General features: G+C 39.7%; 1 protein-coding gene across 15 annotated transcripts in view; it reads right to left on the bottom strand.

Moving 5' to 3' along the window:
• The window catches only part of MBNL2 (muscleblind like splicing regulator 2), a 161,850-nt gene extending 156,629 nt beyond the window's left edge, over positions 1 to 5,221 (bottom strand). For 7 of the 15 annotated variants that reach the window (XM_036459190.2, XM_036459189.2, XM_045588747.1 and 4 more), the window contains exon 1: positions 4,994 to 5,221. The gene's annotated coding sequence lies outside the window, so the exon portion shown is untranslated. The remainder of the gene's footprint in view (positions 1 to 4,993) is intronic. The other 8 variants (XM_036459193.2, XM_036459192.2, XM_045588748.1 and 5 more) reach the window with 4 other exon arrangements.
• Positions 5,222 to 16,785: the final 11,564 nt, after the last annotated feature.

The raw sequence follows: 16,785 nt of genomic DNA, 5'->3' as shown, positions 1-16,785 counted from the left end.
AGGAGCTACACATATGTTAATTATCCTTCTGGAGCCGCTGATGTGCTGACCTGTTCTTATCTTGTTTGTAAGTATCTTGTTCCCTAGCGCTTGTGGATTGCAAACTATTTAGGACCAGGGACCTGGGGTGTTTCCCTCATCTCCCGCCTCCTCCCTGTGTCTTCTGAAGTGGCTTGCCACCCCCAAAGCTCTTCTACAGCAACCAGCTTGCTGTAAATGCTCACAAACCGTAGAAGCTGCCCATCTGTCTGCCAAGACCCAGAGCTGAAAAGAATTCTTCAAGCTTGTTAGTTACATCAGGTCTCTTCTCCTACCTCTCCCCCAGACTGGGGCCCTTACCTTGCAGCCTGCCTGTACCCAAAGAATATACACTAATTTTGATGTTAGAGTTAAAAAAAAGAGGGGCGGGGAGTAAGAAAAAAATAGATATTTTTTACTTTTAATTATTTTTTTTCTTGATTGATTAAGGTATTACATGTGTCCTTATTTCCCCGTTACCTTCCAAACCCTTCACTCATGTCCTCACCCCCCTGGTGTCTTGTGTCCATTAGTTAGGCTTATATGCATTTAAGGGGAGGAAAGGGGGTGGTGGAAAATTTAATCCTCCAGGGTCAGGGGTCAGATTTCCTTACTGAAGTTGGAGGGGTGAGATAATTGCATTAGGGTCTTCCCAGGCACCCCAAGGCTCAGAGTGTGGGAGAGGGTCTAGGACTTCCTTTTGCTGAGTGGTGGTTACGGCTCTTTTAGATGATGTGCCCATGCTCCCCAGTCACTTTGGGGCTAAATCTCAGCCTGATGAGACTGGGTGATTGCCCTCAGCAGCCTTATGTACTGGGTTTTTAGGGAGACATCCTTCTCCGATGTCTACTGCTCATCTTACATCTTTCTATGTTATCTAAACAGCATTTATGCTGAGAAATGTAATGGAAGTGAAGAAAGTACATGTAGATATTTAAAACTCAAAATTCCTTCTCTTATTTTCTTCCAGACACCAAAATTATCTCAAGGGTACAATTAGTGCCTGATGGTTATCAATGTTAAATTAACATTAGTCAGTAAAGTTATTATTAAAGTCTTTGAAACTTACAACTTGTCACCATTTCTTTGTCCTTTATTTTGCACACACACACACCAGGTATTGGGTGATTGACGTGTTCTAACCAAGCAGCAGAAGCCAGACAGCCCAAGAGGTGTTTAATAAACACTTGTTGACTGATGGACAGAATATACCAACTGAGGATCTCCCGGACAATGCACTCTTTGTCAGAGTGCGAAGGTAAATCAGTGGATCCATTTTTATTACCAAGCGTTCTTGCCATGTTGAGGAGAGCAGGACAGCTGGAAACTCGTCCGTCCACCCTGTGACTCAGCCTCACAAAAGAAACCCTAGGGCCTTACCTTTCACAGGTATTTTCACTCTCAGCAGCAGAGATGGGACTAACTGGACTAAACAATGCTGAGTGCTGGGGGAGGAAGCCAGCCAGGACACCACCCAGGACTCCTTACTATGAATATCACCATAGTCGCAACTAATAATGTGCACATATTAAAAAACAAACACACTGAGCCGAGTAAAAGGCAGCAAAACAGTGTTGTAAGTCATCTGCAAAGCCCACTGGAGTCTTCCTGCCTCATTCTTCAGAGAGAAACCAAATTCTCAGAAAGAAATGAAATACCAAGTTTGGGGCTCCACACAGCAGGGAACAACTATGCCCATCAGGTTCAGTCAACCACTCCAGAAAGAACACCAGGGCACATGACACCTCTCCTCTTTTCAGCCACTTCTTTGCTTTCCTTGCTGGGCCTTCCGGTTGGACCTCCCACAGATTTTGTAAAATGAGCTGAGTGACCTTTCCTCTGCTTTGCTCTGCCCCTGGGGTTCCATGACCACCAGGCCTGACTTTGGACCCATAGCTACTGACCGTGCCAGCTCTCGGGTACAGATGTACATGGGAATATGAAAGGTCCCCAAATTATGTTTTCAACAAACAACATGCCAGCCGTCACACCAACCTTTCCATTAATCAGAATCCTTTACCCCTTGCAGTGTTACCAACCCACTTCTCTGTTCATAATACATTTGGTCCTTTTGAAAAATGTAAACACATCAATATGCCTTCCTTCCAGAAGAGAAAATGCATGCAAGATTGAGCCTCGTCTGGTCTACCATAAAGAATTCTCTTAAGCTCCATATCCAAATCCTCTTCTCCCCATTCTTGCTTGGGATCTTAATTAAGTACCTGATCTTGAATTTCCGGGGCCCTCCCTGAGCACGGGACTGGCTGGTAGCCATGTGATATTGATTTGTTTTCACCATAGCAACAGCAAATTACAACTAGCAGAGAGAAGGCAGGCTGTTCACCAGGAAAGCTGCATAACCAGTATATTTTGCAGGCATGCTTTTCTCCTTTCCTCTTATGTGCTCTCTTCTTCATTCTACTTTCACAAATGTAATGCGAAAGTCAAAGCCAAAAATATAGCACTAAATGCTTTGAGGCACTACAAATCCTAAGTCTGAAATAGTCCGGCGCACACAGCTCCTGCTATATTGCATTAGATCGACGGAGAAAATGCAAACAGCAAAGCTCGGATTTCCTTGCAAATTTCATCTGTTGGTCTAGGAATAAATATCCCTAGAAAATGTACAGGAGCACAAGCCAGAGGGAAGGGTTTTGTATATATGTCTCTATATTGTAATCCCCTAAGACCTTTACCAATAGTTTTTTATCCCTTTGTACTTTAAATAGCTCATTTGTGCCAAGAGACAAACAACTTTTTTGTTGTTGTTGGTACAAAGTCAAGGCCTCTCAAAATGCTAGCATTATGAGGCAAAGTGTAGCAAGTGTTACTGAATTGTATTAAAAGACAGCAGACACATTGAGGTGGGCACTTGCCCAAGGCTACCTAAGCAGTTCAGTTCCTACCAGGATGCAAACTAGAATGGGGGGGAACTCCGAGCACTGCAATCTGTTCTAATGGAAATCCTTTCTGCAAGGGCCTCTTATTAGAAACAACCTCCCCCCCCCCCCCCCCCTGAGGCCTGCCCCCAGTGGTGCCACCTGTGACCCTGGATTAACACCTGCAGTATGGACTGCCCTTCCTTTGGCCCTTTCTGCACCATGACATGGTGCTCTTTAAGTAAAAACAGCAATTCCCACCATCACAGCCAGCCCTGAGCTTAGTGGCATAACCCGGGTCCTGCATAGTGGCTTGGGGGAAAGGTGAGGGGGCGAGTGGGAACCGGGCCATTGGGACGGTGGCAGTGTTGGGCTGCACCAAAGGGCAGTTGGGCCGTGTTCCGCTACCCGCTGCCTTTTGCCAGTGCGGCCAGAACCCTGCAGAGGACCTGCTCTCACCCAGCCGGTCCAACGCGGGTAGGAGGAGATGTCCTATTTATGCAGGAGACCGGTTCAGGGTTTGGAAAGGACGGGCTAACATATGAAGACATAACTCAAAACCTGCCAAGGGAGAGTTCGAATGTTCCCGGCCAGGACATAAAGAAGCACTCCTCTCCGCCGGCCTGAATAGAAGAACACACAGCAGAAATAGTTGGGAGATGACGTCAGAAGTTCTGGGCTAGTGTCCTGCACTTCTCCTTGAAAGTAAAAACAGTGGGTCTAGAAGAATCTACGTGGCATGGCCCTTAGGGAAACGAGTGCTGCCATGGGTTCTCGTAAAAACTGTCAGGAAAACTGGAGAAACTTTATCTTATTGAAAGATTATTAGAATGTCCTCCCCCCACCCCTTTTTTTTTTTTTTTGGTTACTTTATTTTGTCCCCACATGCACCTATTACTCAATTAGCAAATAGCTTTCCACCGAACCTTTGTCTTTTAAAAGGACAGCAACGCTTTTGGAAGAGCGGTGGTGGTGGTGGTGGTGGTGGGCAGGCAAGTCGGATTTTTTTCTTCACTTCAGTGCTTGCTAACTATTCTAAAAATGTTACACATTTATTGTAAACACATGCTTCCGAGGCCTAACAAAAAGGCACCGTTTCCTGCTGCCTGGCAGAAATGGAAAACGGAAAAGGGCAGAAAGAATCCTTTAACAAATATACCCTCCTCCCCTTGTCTTGGGCCAAGCGTGTTATAAATAAATCTTCTCCATTATTTTTCGGTTGCTGTTTCTCGGCAAGAAAGTTGATATGGTTTCGGCAGAGTGAAAACACAGCTTTAAAAGCTAGCTGCCCTCATTAAATTATTCTGCTGGCTGTGTGTTCTCATTAAAAATGCATAAAGATCAGATAATTGCAGTAAGCATTATTAACCCAGCTTTACTTTTGAATATAATGTTCCACTCCTAAGCTGGAAACAAAGGCTCCGACAGGCCACGAAAAGAAGTATAAACATTGAACTACAGTATCCAAAACTTGTCAGAAAGCTACCCTCTTGCGAGCTTGTTAAAAATGTGCTTTTGAAACCCGACGAAAGCCATGGCATTAGAGAGCTAGGTGGGTCCCTAATCTCTAACAAATAAATATATTCGGGGCTAAACAGTCAACCAATGGTTATTTATATGAAGTGCCCCCCACCCCCAAATACAAGTCTGTTTTCACATCATAGGATCCGTGTAAACTTTATTTATTCGGGAGGGAGCTAACTATGGCAGTCTGAAATTTCCTGTAACAACAACAAAAAAGAATGCTGCGAAGAATTCGTGTGTGTGTGTGTGTGTGTGTGTGTCGAACAATAAATCTAGTCTTTGAATAAAAACACGTTTTATGCCACACCGCCAAACGGGCGGCATAAATTCAAGCTTTGCCATTTCTTTTTCTCAAAATCAAAATGTTACGTAAAACTCCAGGGTCCCCTGCAAGTATCACATTCGAATCAGTGGAATCCAGTTTCCCTGGCTTCCACAAGCCACACACACGGAATGCAGCATACTGCAGCAAACTCTTTAAACATTAAAAAAAAAAAAAAAAAAAAAAAAAAAAAGGAAGAAGAAGAGGAGGTTGTGTGTGTGGGGAAGGGGGAGGGTGGTGATTCTCCTACCTTGTTTAGCTCTGCCTCTCCTTCCCTTTTACAGTAATCCCAGGAACATCTGGCAGAATCCAGCGGCCCAGGCTTCTCCCCGGCATCCTGAGGGAGAAATTTCCATGTAAATAGTTCTCCTTCCCTGTGTATTGTACTCTGAGCGCCCTTCTGCCTCCGCTGGAAAATTTTGCCTTCAGATGATGAAGCAAAGACAGTCTAAACTCTGTTGCTGTAAGCTGCAGCCCTCCCTTCCCACAAATCCCTCCCAGTCGCAGGCAGCCAATCCCCAGCCAGTTCGTCAGCCCTACTCGTCTGAAACTGGCCCTAATAGGATGACTGACACAGCAACACAGCACTCGCAGTGTGTGAAAACAGTGCATCCATACTGATGAAAGAGGAATTTCCCTCTCAGAAGAAAGCAATCATAGCACCCAGACAGAGTGGCACATAATTGGCAGAGCAGGGAGAGGGGTAGCTCAAGAAAACACCCCTGCAGACAGCCAGCCCCAAGCTTGCGGCTGCCCTGGAAATACTTTGAAAAAGACAAAAACTCTGCAGATCCCAAAGAAATCCAGGTTGCACATGAAACTGAAGTCATTATCCCATTGGACAAAGCCTCTGTTTTTAAAAGGAAAAACAATTCAATGTCTGCCGTGGAAAATTAATACCTTACAAAACATGTACACATGATTCCCATTAGCGAGGGAGAACGTGTGAGCCCAAGTGCCTATTCAAAGTCAAAACAGGCATAGACCCTCACACACAGTTTTCCTGTATAACATCTGTTATTGCAGTGGTTAATTACTGTAGCTCAGAGATCTTTCATCTAAGTTTTCAGACCCCTGGAGACTTTAAATAGGGAATTCTGAATGATGAAATTGATATCTATACACTGCCCTTTAGTGTTTCTGGCAGGCACTCCTGAGATGATTGCGTGTGCCTTAACAGAACCCTCAGGTATTGTATTATAAGAGAAGAAACATTGAGGTGGGTGCTTGCTCAAGGCTATATAAGCAGTTCAATTTGATACCTTGGGTATCATTTGATTAATACTTTGCATTGTCTCATATCATCATTAATGAAGCCATGACTACACAGAGGTGTTTACTGCTGAACACACGTGGCAAATGAGGCACCATCAGGTGCCACTCCACAAAGGACATTCTAGAAATGCTGAAGTTCCCTGAGATGAAGCAGGAAAAGAGAAATGGAAAGATTAGTAAGGATTATTTGTTTTGCCCCCCAGTCAACAGTACTCCTCATGCTTTGAAGAAGAAAACATATGGCAGTTGGAAAGCATAAAAAGCATACATTTGCCTTCCACTAAAAACAACGTTTTGAATTTTAAAAAATGGTGTCATGATTACATGATTAGACCAAGGCAAGAACAAAGCCCCATTCATCTGAAAGTTTGAACCTAATGCACTATTGTTTATGAGCAACTGTTTGGTGCATTTGTAATGAAGTTATACTTGGGGTGAAATGTAACGGGTTTTTTTGATTTTGCCAATTCTGTTTTACAAACACAAGGTTCCAGATGATTTTAGGCTATTTTCCACTCAATGCTTTATTCCACTCGAGCCTTATAATCTTTTTTACCCAATGTAAATCTATCATATATCATAACTTGCAGACTTTTGTCTACTATAATTTTCCTGGAAATGTAAATGATCTCTGTGGATCAAATGTCATACTACATGTAAGCGAATGATCACAGGTTTATGAATCTCTTCTTCCTAACCTCCCCGTTTCTGACTTTGAAACTAACATTTTCTTCATTTTACTCCTGAAATTTTAGTCCTTTTTGATTCATTCTCCTACTTTCGTCCAATGAAAGGAAGTTTTGACGCATTTTCTTTAGCTAGTCCGGTACTCTGATGATACCAACCTGGATGATACCAACACTAATAATTTGGCTTCTTAGACTCAAGCCTTCCCATGTTCAAGTTCCTTTGTTGCCAGACAGGTTTTCCTGTCATGTAAGGTCATGTTTCTTCCATATTCAAACTCTTCTCTCTATAAAATCTGAATTACAGACTTTCAAGATCCTTCATAATCCTGCCGCTCCCTTTCTTCTCAACTTCTTCCACATTGTTTTCCTAAGTGAGCTTTCTAATGGAGTCATACAAGTTTCTCCAGGACCTGTCTCCGACATTCCATCCCCAGACCTGACTCCCAAGAGCTTCACTTAACAAAGTCTTACCCAACATTTAGATCTCAGCATGCTTCTTTTTTCTTCTGTCTTGGCTTTCCTGTTCGTATTGTCTTCCCTGACATTCTTCTCCTTTGAAAGCATTCTGAACTGTTCATTTTATCAGACAATTTTACCCTTAATGATGAGCTGATCTTCCCATCTCAAAAGGCTCAGTTTGTGTAGAATATTAAGATAATGTATGGAAAACATCTACACAGTGGCTGACTATGATAAGTACTCACTAAATGATGGCTATTGTTCGTTTCATTTAGCAAAATGCCATGCACAAACTTGTTGATTTCATGATTCTTATCTCAAGAATTGGTATCATACTCATCCAATTGCACAAGTCAAAAACTTGGCAGTCATTCTTGACCTTCCTCCTGAAACAGTCATAGAAAAATTCATTATCAAAGCCATATTTATCATCTAAATATTGAAAAAGGTTTTACTTTGTTCATTTCTACCAATGCACCTTTACCTAAGCTATCAGGGTCTTTCACCATGAATACTGAAACAACCTCTTTATTAGTTTCCTGTATATATCCTTGACCCCTTCAATCCCTTTTCTATATGTCAGCCAGGATAAATATTGCAAAACAGAATTCTGATTATTCCAAACTCTTGCTTAAAAGCTTTGTTATGTTCTGAATTGTGTCCCTTAAAATTCACATGTCAGAGCCCCTAAGTTCCAATGTGATTAAATTTAAAGATGGGATTTTGGGGAGGTAATTAGGTCATGAGGATGGGTCCCTCATGAAGAAGTTAGTGCCCTTATAGGAAAATACATTAGGCATAGAGGTCATTTCTCTCTTTTTCAGTCAGGCAGGTACACTACAAGAAGTCAGTCATCTACAAACCAAGAAGAGAGGCTCCTCCTTTACACAGTTCATCATCTTCTTGACACTTGAAATCAGCAGGCCAGATCCCAAACATGCTGGCCTGCTGATTTTAGACTGCCAGCCTCCAGAACTATACTCAAATTCAAATAGATCTCTGCTAGTTAAGCCAATGGCATTTTATTATGGTGGTTTGAGCTGACTAAACCAAGCTTTAAATATCATTGAGTTGCTCTTTTAGGAAAAAGATAAAAGTTTTCAATATGGTCTACAAGGTCCTTGCCATCCAGCCTCTGCTTAATCAGAGGCCATTTCTTCAGGGAATTCTTTCCTGACCCCCAAGAGGAGTTCAAGAGGAAATATGATGTTTTCTCTCACAGCCCTTTGTACTCTATATCAGTGCTTCTCAAATTTAATGTGCATGCAAATTCCCCAGAGATCTTGTTATAATGCACATTCTATCTCAGTAGTTCTTGGGTGATACTGAGATTCTGCTTTGCTAACAAGCTCCCCAGTGATGTTGATGCTGCTGGTCCATGGACTACTCTTTGAGTAACAAGATTTTATAAATGTTGATCACTTTATAGCACTTTTTATAGGGCATGATGATACATTTCTTTGGTTAATTACTTAATATCTACCTTCTCAACCAGATTGTCAGCATCAGAAGTCATTGTCTCTCCAGCATTTAATCTGGTATAGGCCTGGCACATGAGAGGATACTCTCAACAATAAATGTGTGTTGAATTTATGAATTGATCAATACAAATACTGTAGATTCAGGGTAGACTTTCCCCCCTCTTCTTCCTCATCTTCTTTTTTCTCCTTCTTCCCTCCATCTTTCTTCAGTCTATTTCTACTTCTTTTTCTCCTTCTTTCTGTATCTTAACATTGAAAGCTCAAAACTCTGGAAAGAAAATTAGTGTTTACTGAGATCATAATATACAAAATAGAAAGGGAGAATGGTTGAGAAACCAAACATAGAACAAGTGTTAAGAAGATGATGAACTATGTAAAGAAGGTGGCCAGAAGAATTAAAAGATAACAACTTTGGTTTTGTCCAATAGAAGTTGTCAATTATCTTTTATAGGTTGATGACCTCAAGATCTATAATTTCATTTCTTTCTCTTGATTTCTAGGCCAAATTCTTCATAAAATATACCAGAGATAAATAATTTTCACCATGCCCCAAACTCAAATCATTTTTATTATATTGAATTACATTTATCTTATGTTTCTCATTTCCATGAATGGAAACTACCATCTTTATTGTCTATTGCTCTCTCACCATCAACATTTAAATACTCCCAAGTTTTATAAATTCCTATATCTCAAATCCATCTAATTTTCTCCAGGTTCACTGTTGTATCCCCAATTCAAGTTCCCACCTATCTCTTCTTCACTTCTCTGCCTCCATCCAATCTGCCCCTAACTTTTCACTCTATCAACTACACTGCAGCCAAACTGATATTTTAAAAATACAAATCTTCTAATGTCACTATCTGCATAAAATGACTCCCCATTATTGTCAGAATAAATTCCTAGATTAATTCTCAAGTATATTTCCCCACCATTCTTTTTTAAATTTTTTTATTATTTTATTATTTTTTATTAAATTATTATCTGTGTACATATTTTAACATTGCCCCCCCCCCCATACATACCCTCCCTCCCCAGAGTTTTGTGTCCATTGGTTGTACTTATATGCATGTATACAATTCCTTCGGTTGTTGAATTCACTTCCATTCTACTTCACACCCAGGATTAAAATTAATTTTAATCATTAGAATGTGTTATGTCCTTTATACTTTAGAATCTTGAATCCTTCTGCATGAAACATATTTTATTACTTTCATATGCATCTAACCTCTTTCCATCAGGCAGTACTCAATGCACACACCATCTCTTGCATGAAGCCTTCCCTGGCCATCATGACTTCCCTGGCATTTTATTCATCATAGCAATTGTCACAGTCTATATTATAAATATGTTATATTTGTTTATGTATCTCACTAATCTCTGTGAGAGAAGTGACCATGTATTTCTTGCTCATCAATTTATCTAGCTGTTGCATGGTGAAATAGATAAACTTGAAAATAGAACTAGTAATGAAGTAGCAAAAACAAATTCATGGCTCAATAAAAAAAAAAATTGGTAGTTAAACCATAGAGACAATGGATCTTTATACACACACACACACACACACACACACACACTACAGAAGGGAAAGGAGATATAATATAAAAGTCAAAAGGCACATGGCAGTTATGAGATCGTCTCCTTTATTGGATATATCAAAATTAGCAAGTTTATAAGCAAGAGGAAAATTAATTTCTGGTGATGTTTAAAGTGGAGGTGACTGACATAGAAACAAAGTTTTCCTTCAAGTGGAAAATGATAGGTGTCACAGAAAAGATGGAAGGTGGCCCATCCAGAAGAGATGTCTAGAAAGTAAGAGAAGGTTGTTTGCAGCAAGAGAGAAACAAGACAGGAAGGCAAGTCACAGGTGGCCTTGGCCTCCAACAATTTAGTCTTAGGGTACATTTCTCTCTCAATGTAATATGTCTAGCCTACACTTCTTAGCCCTTTAGTATATACTGTCTTTTATTTTCCCCTAGTTGTTTTATGTATAAACCCTATTGGAAGTCCCTTGAAGGCAGATGCCACATATTAAAGTTTTATTGAAGCCTCCACAGCACCTAGCATGGAGCAGAGCTGAATTAAATTTGGTTGATGGGTTTTCATTTAGGATTCTGGAGAAAATTTGCATCCTGTAAAAGAGACTGGTAATTTATTTTTGATGTGTGGTTATTGAAAATGCAGTAGGGAATAGAAATTGGTTTTATAATTGTCAGGAAAAACAGTTACAGTATTTTCAATAGAATTAATCACAAGAAAGGTCAACTGGCTTTTACATTTTCTCTGTAGGTCCAGGGGCAGATGACTCTGGGAAAAATTAGGACCAACATTTCTGGGTTAAGGAAAATGGAATGAAATAAATTGCATAAAGCATGTACATGAAATAATGTTTCAGGAATACTTCACATAGAACATGGAACATAAGCATACTGTATGTTGGCTACTACTATGAATACTAGTGCTATTTCCATCATCATTCTTAGGTTCTAGAATTCTAGAATTCACAAATTCTAGTGAAATTTCACTGAAGCGAGATTACTGCTATGTCAAAACAGTGATAATGGATTAAAGTAGAGATTTTCACACTCTCTTGATTTGTGGCCCTCTTGATGTTTAGTATTTGTTTTTGTTTTTCTCACAATGCTTTTAAGTAAAAAGAAATAACTTCTGTTTATTATATAATTAGACTTTAACAACTTAGTGTTTATAGTTTAACAACTTAATAGCTGTTTAAAAAGTTAATATAAAGTGTTTGAAAGAAAAACAACATTTTTATTTCATTCGAAATAACCTTAATTAGTTATTAATGGATTGTGAATGCCTATCAGGGCCTGCATACAATTCTCAAAACTTTAAATCAGAGTGGAAACACTTCTCTCATTTTCTGCTCCACATTGATTTTTGTGTAGTACTAGCTTTTCATGTTAACAACTGCTGAAAGTCCAACTTTGCAGAGATATATGATATTATTGAAAGGAATGTAGTGTGATTCTAATTCTGAAACTGAATTACTTTGAATTAGTAGTTTGCAAGTGTCTGACAAATCTTGAACATTGCTATGTCTCCCCTGGAAATATAAAACGTCTAGTGGAAACCCTGTGAATTCACTGTAGTTTCCTGGGGTGACTTATGGCACAGTTTGGAAACCATAACCCTAAGACAGGGGTCCCAACATGTTGGTCAATCTCAACTGTCACATTGTTCTTTCTGGAGTAATAGTTGCTTTTCAGGCCTCCTGTCCTGAAGCCCAAGGGCATTTGAAATTGCAGAGAGATCAGGTCAGAGGTTTCTGGACATGTCCAGCCCTGAAACTGAGATAAGTTGAAGAAAAGATTCTGAGATAATGAGTGAAGTTTATGGACCTTAAGAATTTCAGATGTTTGTGGGCCAAAGAGAAAAGAACATATGAGACAAAGAGAATTCTTATGCTGCCAACTCTTTATTGGAGGGGAACTTGACAGGGGCTATTTGCCTTTCAAAATGGTGGATTTTGAAAATAAGTGCAAAGAGGAAGGAAGGAGTCTTTTTCTGATTATTCTTCTCATTAAGACCACACATATCTTTGTAGCTCATCCCCACTGTTCTTGTAGCCTAGTTGGGAGATGATCATGCTCTCTTCATATTTACCACCTGAGGTATAATCCAACCGATGATTAATTTCTGTTGTTTCTTTCCTCCTCTAGAATGTAAACACCCAATGATCAAAAAGCTATTTTATTTTGTTCATATTTCAAGTGCCTATTGCAGTACCTGACACATGGGACTGTTGATAAATATTTGTTAAATAAGTGAGTAAAATGTGGGAAGACTGGAATATGGTACTGGATAATTAGGAAATTGTATTTGAGGCATAAGGGCAAGTATCAAAGTTGGAGTGGCGCTTTCTTAGAGTCTTTCAAGGGTCATCAGAACCATGTGTGTGCAAACCAGGAGAAAGTAAAAAACACCCATTGACAGTGCAACTTTGGTGCCAGCCAACAGTATGTCAGTGAATTGCCCAGATCCCTAGCCAAGGTCTTCAATGGAATGGGAATAACTTCTTTTTCAAAAAGTTCCAAAGTGGATAGGTTTGAAAAAAAAGATGATCTTGGCGAGAACATGGTGATAGTGGAAGTATGTGAGCTCACGGACTAGGAAAGACACTGTCATCTCGAGGGAAAGCATGAACTAGATGTGGGAAATGAAGTATGGCATGTGTGTATGGTAAATGCAGCTCTGATTACAAACTTGCATTTAAACAGTAAACGCAACTGGTTTTGATTTACTATAATGGAAGGTTCCTTGGTATGCTCTTTTTTAGCACTCTCATTCCCATCTCCATCTCTTTTTGTTTCTCCCAGGATTGCCATTCTACCTAGATCTGCTTTATTACTGATCTGACTAGGAGTTATCAGATACCTGCTATATATTGGTCCCAGCTCAGACATGGAAAGTATGATGATGAGTGAGACACAGACCTGACCCAGAGGAGCTTGAAGAATTACACAGTGATCCTAAAGGTGAGATATGGGGACGTTAGTCTCAAAGTGTTCCTGAGGGAAAGGAACGACAAAAATGTAAGCTCAGGAAAGGTTGGAATATCCAATCAAACGTGCTTTCATCAAAGGACTTTTCAGAGCTTTTATTCTAAGAATGCACTTTGTGAATCTTCAGAGTTTGTCATGTTTAAGGATTAATGTTAACCCTAGACCTTTTTATTTAAAAAACACCTAAGTAGTATGGTGTTCTGGAGGATGAATTTTGGGAAACACTGGCCCAGATAAATCTTTTTTGTTCTTTCCTGTTCTTTGGACCTTGTCCATATCTGCTTACCACATATAACTTGTATCTGATGTCATATCTTCCTACTTTACCAAGGTCCTCAAGATGCCGAACTTTTGAGTCATCTACCAATGACTGCTTCATTGCTACTTCATATTCACTTATTGGGACCCCAGTTACCTGAAGTCCTTGTGGCTCCAGGATATCTTGGCTGGACCAGGCCTTCAATGCCTTCCTTCTCAGTCAAACCTGGGAGACCATTTTCCCAGGTTTTTCTGACCAACAGAGAGTCCCTGATGGCTGTACAGTGACCTATGGGCATAACTACTCTTCCATATCTTAGCCCTTTTTAAATTATAAATTCCAACAAAAACACCAATTTCTGAAATGTGTCACTCATCTCTTTCCTGTACCACATGTCATTCTTGATATCTGCTTTTTGGAAGTTCCCATAGTCCTGGTGATGAAGACGGGAAATCTATTAAACATTTCCATAGCAATCACTATGTGTGGAGTACAACAGTGTGAAAAATATGCTCTAATTATCCCAACATAACAGATGAGGAGAGTTCCCTGAGTGCTTAAGTAACCTTTCTGGGACTCACACTAGCCAGTGGTGGAGCCCATTTGCCCTGGCAGGCTGGCTTCTGTGTCCATTTTCCTTACCACTATACCACGTTGGTGCTAAACGTAAGATACAAATCATATAATAAATTAGAAGGTGTTACCTGTTCAGGAAAAAAAAGAAAAAGGGAAAGTGGGACACAGTAATGGAGATGAGACGATCTGAGATGGAGTTGGGAGGAGGTACAGTTGTATAGGCAAGACGGGGCTCCTTGGGAAAGAAAGCTTAGAGGAGAGAAGCTCATCATGGGGTCACTGGAGAAGCATGTTACAAGCAGAGATGCAAACCCCAGGGAGAACGTTGGCAGATGCTCATGTGGGAGGGACTTCTGTGTCCAACGGCACTGACCTCCAATTTCTTACTGAGTTCCACACCTTGTTTGTTTAATAGTGTTTCTTGACTATGCCCTATTCTCTCATTATTAATTGCATCATCCATGATTCAATCAACAACCAGAAAGTGACTACTTCTGTTTCAAACCCAGGGCTCCCCTTGCTGCCTTCCCTCTATCAATAATCATAAGGTGACAGAATTTTATTTTCATTTCTAGATGTTTCCCTATCTCCCTTTTCACTAAATTCAAAATACTCCTCTTTTTAGGTTGACTCATCAAACTATCTCAATCTGACCTCTAATTAGATCTCAGTATATATTCTTCGTACTTACATAAATTTTCAAACTTACATAAAATGTGCTGAATTTTCCTTCTATAACGTGTTAGGTTTTATAATAAAATTTTAATCTTTATTTTAAAAATAATTTGTGCAAAGAGAAAGCATCTGGCTTTGTTATAGCTGCTGCAGAAAAGGGATCATCTCATAGATATATTTCTTACCAGAAATGGGCAATTATTTAGCCTTCCATCTGGATTGGAGAGAAAAGCAGATTCACCTTAGCAACAGCATTCTGATGCTGATGTCATCACCTTAACATCATTTTGGTCTCATGTCACCGTGTTCTTTCTTTAAAATCTCAAACCTTTAAAACCTCAAAGCTTTCTAAATTTCTGCATTTAAAAGGCTAAGAAAAGGAAAGAACTATATTTAAATATTCATTGAGTCATCATAATCTTGAACTTTGTTAGCAGGTCTCTCTTTTACAGCAAAACAAATTGAGAAGTGTTTTCCCATGCACTCCAATTTTTGCTAGAGCTTTGCCTGTACTCTTATACCTCCAGGTTGATGTCCACAAGCTCCCTCTCTGTGTCCTGAATCCATCGGGTCACTAGCCTCTCCAACAGCCTGATAACTTACACATGTGATCATTTTAGTCTGCAAAGCAGTCCAGACTCGGGGCGATTATGGAGAGATTATGATCACGGACCCTGGGGCTCGAAGAAATCTTCATCTAGATTCAAGTCCCTTATTTAAAGGTGAAGAAACAGAAACGCGATGCTTGCCGTTTATTAAAGATAGGAAAGAGTTTAACCCTCTGGAAGTTTGTGGTTCCTCAAAATTTCAGTGAGGATTTTTCACACAGGGTCAGACCATGTGTCAACTGTTCCATCTCCTCCCAATTCCTGTCCCCTTCCCTCCACCCCTCCCCATGGCCTCTTCCACATACAAAAATTCTACCCACCAAGTTGCCAAACCATAGCAGCCAGAAATATCCTCCTGCACCAGAAAGTAGACAAAGACTCCTCCATTTAGAAGTTTAAATACTGGCTTTGGTCTCAAATAACAATTAAAAATTCACAGGGGCATAAAATCACTTGCGTTGTATTTTTGATAGTAATAAACATTTGTATATATTTATAGGAAAGATTCGCTATCAATGAATGGATATGTAAAGTGACAGGGGCAAAATTGGGCTCTCAGCTTTCAAAACTGCAAGCTATGCCTCAAAGACAAAGGCGTCCTTCACAAGCTTTCCTCACACATGAGCTGTCGTGTTCTAAAGGTAATTTCAAAAGTTCTCAAGTTGCCGGAACCCTGACTAAGAAGCACAGATGATATTTTTAATAATCTTAAAGTTATTTTTAACATAATTAAGCGTTTGTAACTCTGTCTTACATATACCTTGAGTTATATAACATCACTGAGCTAATAATTTGGACCACACTTTAAAAAATTTTTCTAGTTTCGCCGAAACCGGTTTGGCTCAATGGATAGAGCATCGGCTTGGGGACTGAAGGGTCCCGGGTTCAATTCTGGTCAAGGGCATGTACCTTGGTTGCGGGCATATCCCCAGTAGGGGGTGTGCAAGAGGCAGCTGATCGATGATTCTCTCTCATCGATGTTACTAACTCTGTATCTCTCTCCCTTCCTCTCTGTACAAAATCAATAAAATATATTTTAAAAAAATTTTTTTTCTAGTTTCAAGATTTCACATTTGACTATAATAAGGAAATTGCCTTTGGTTAGAAATCAATATCTTCCTTTTAAAGGATTTTTAAAATATTGGAAACAGCAAAACAAAAGGTCCCCAAACTTCTAGGAAAATATAAATATTATCAAATGGACAATTAGAACACATTTTTCATACCGAATTAACTAATAAGTACTTATTGCCTCAATTAGACTGATACCCAAATATGAATGCTTTCATTGTTCTCAGAGGAACAAAAGGGTTGCCTAACTTATCTTTATGTCTTCAATATTGGAAATATTATTATTGAACATTTATTGCACTCTCTTTTGAAAAGCACTTTACAATAATTTATCACTTCATACTCATATTCAATCTGTAATATAACTTTCTTCTCTTATTACAAGTAGAAGCACAGAAGGTTGAAGACTTCATCCTGGGTCTC

The sequence above is a fragment of the Pipistrellus kuhlii genome, unplaced genomic scaffold, assembly GCF_014108245.1.
Source record: "Pipistrellus kuhlii isolate mPipKuh1 unplaced genomic scaffold, mPipKuh1.p scaffold_m20_p_3, whole genome shotgun sequence".
NCBI lineage: Eukaryota > Metazoa > Chordata > Mammalia > Chiroptera > Vespertilionidae > Pipistrellus > Pipistrellus kuhlii.
The sequence above is the reverse complement of the archived record's forward strand: the minus strand, read 5'-3'. Positions and strand labels throughout refer to the sequence as shown.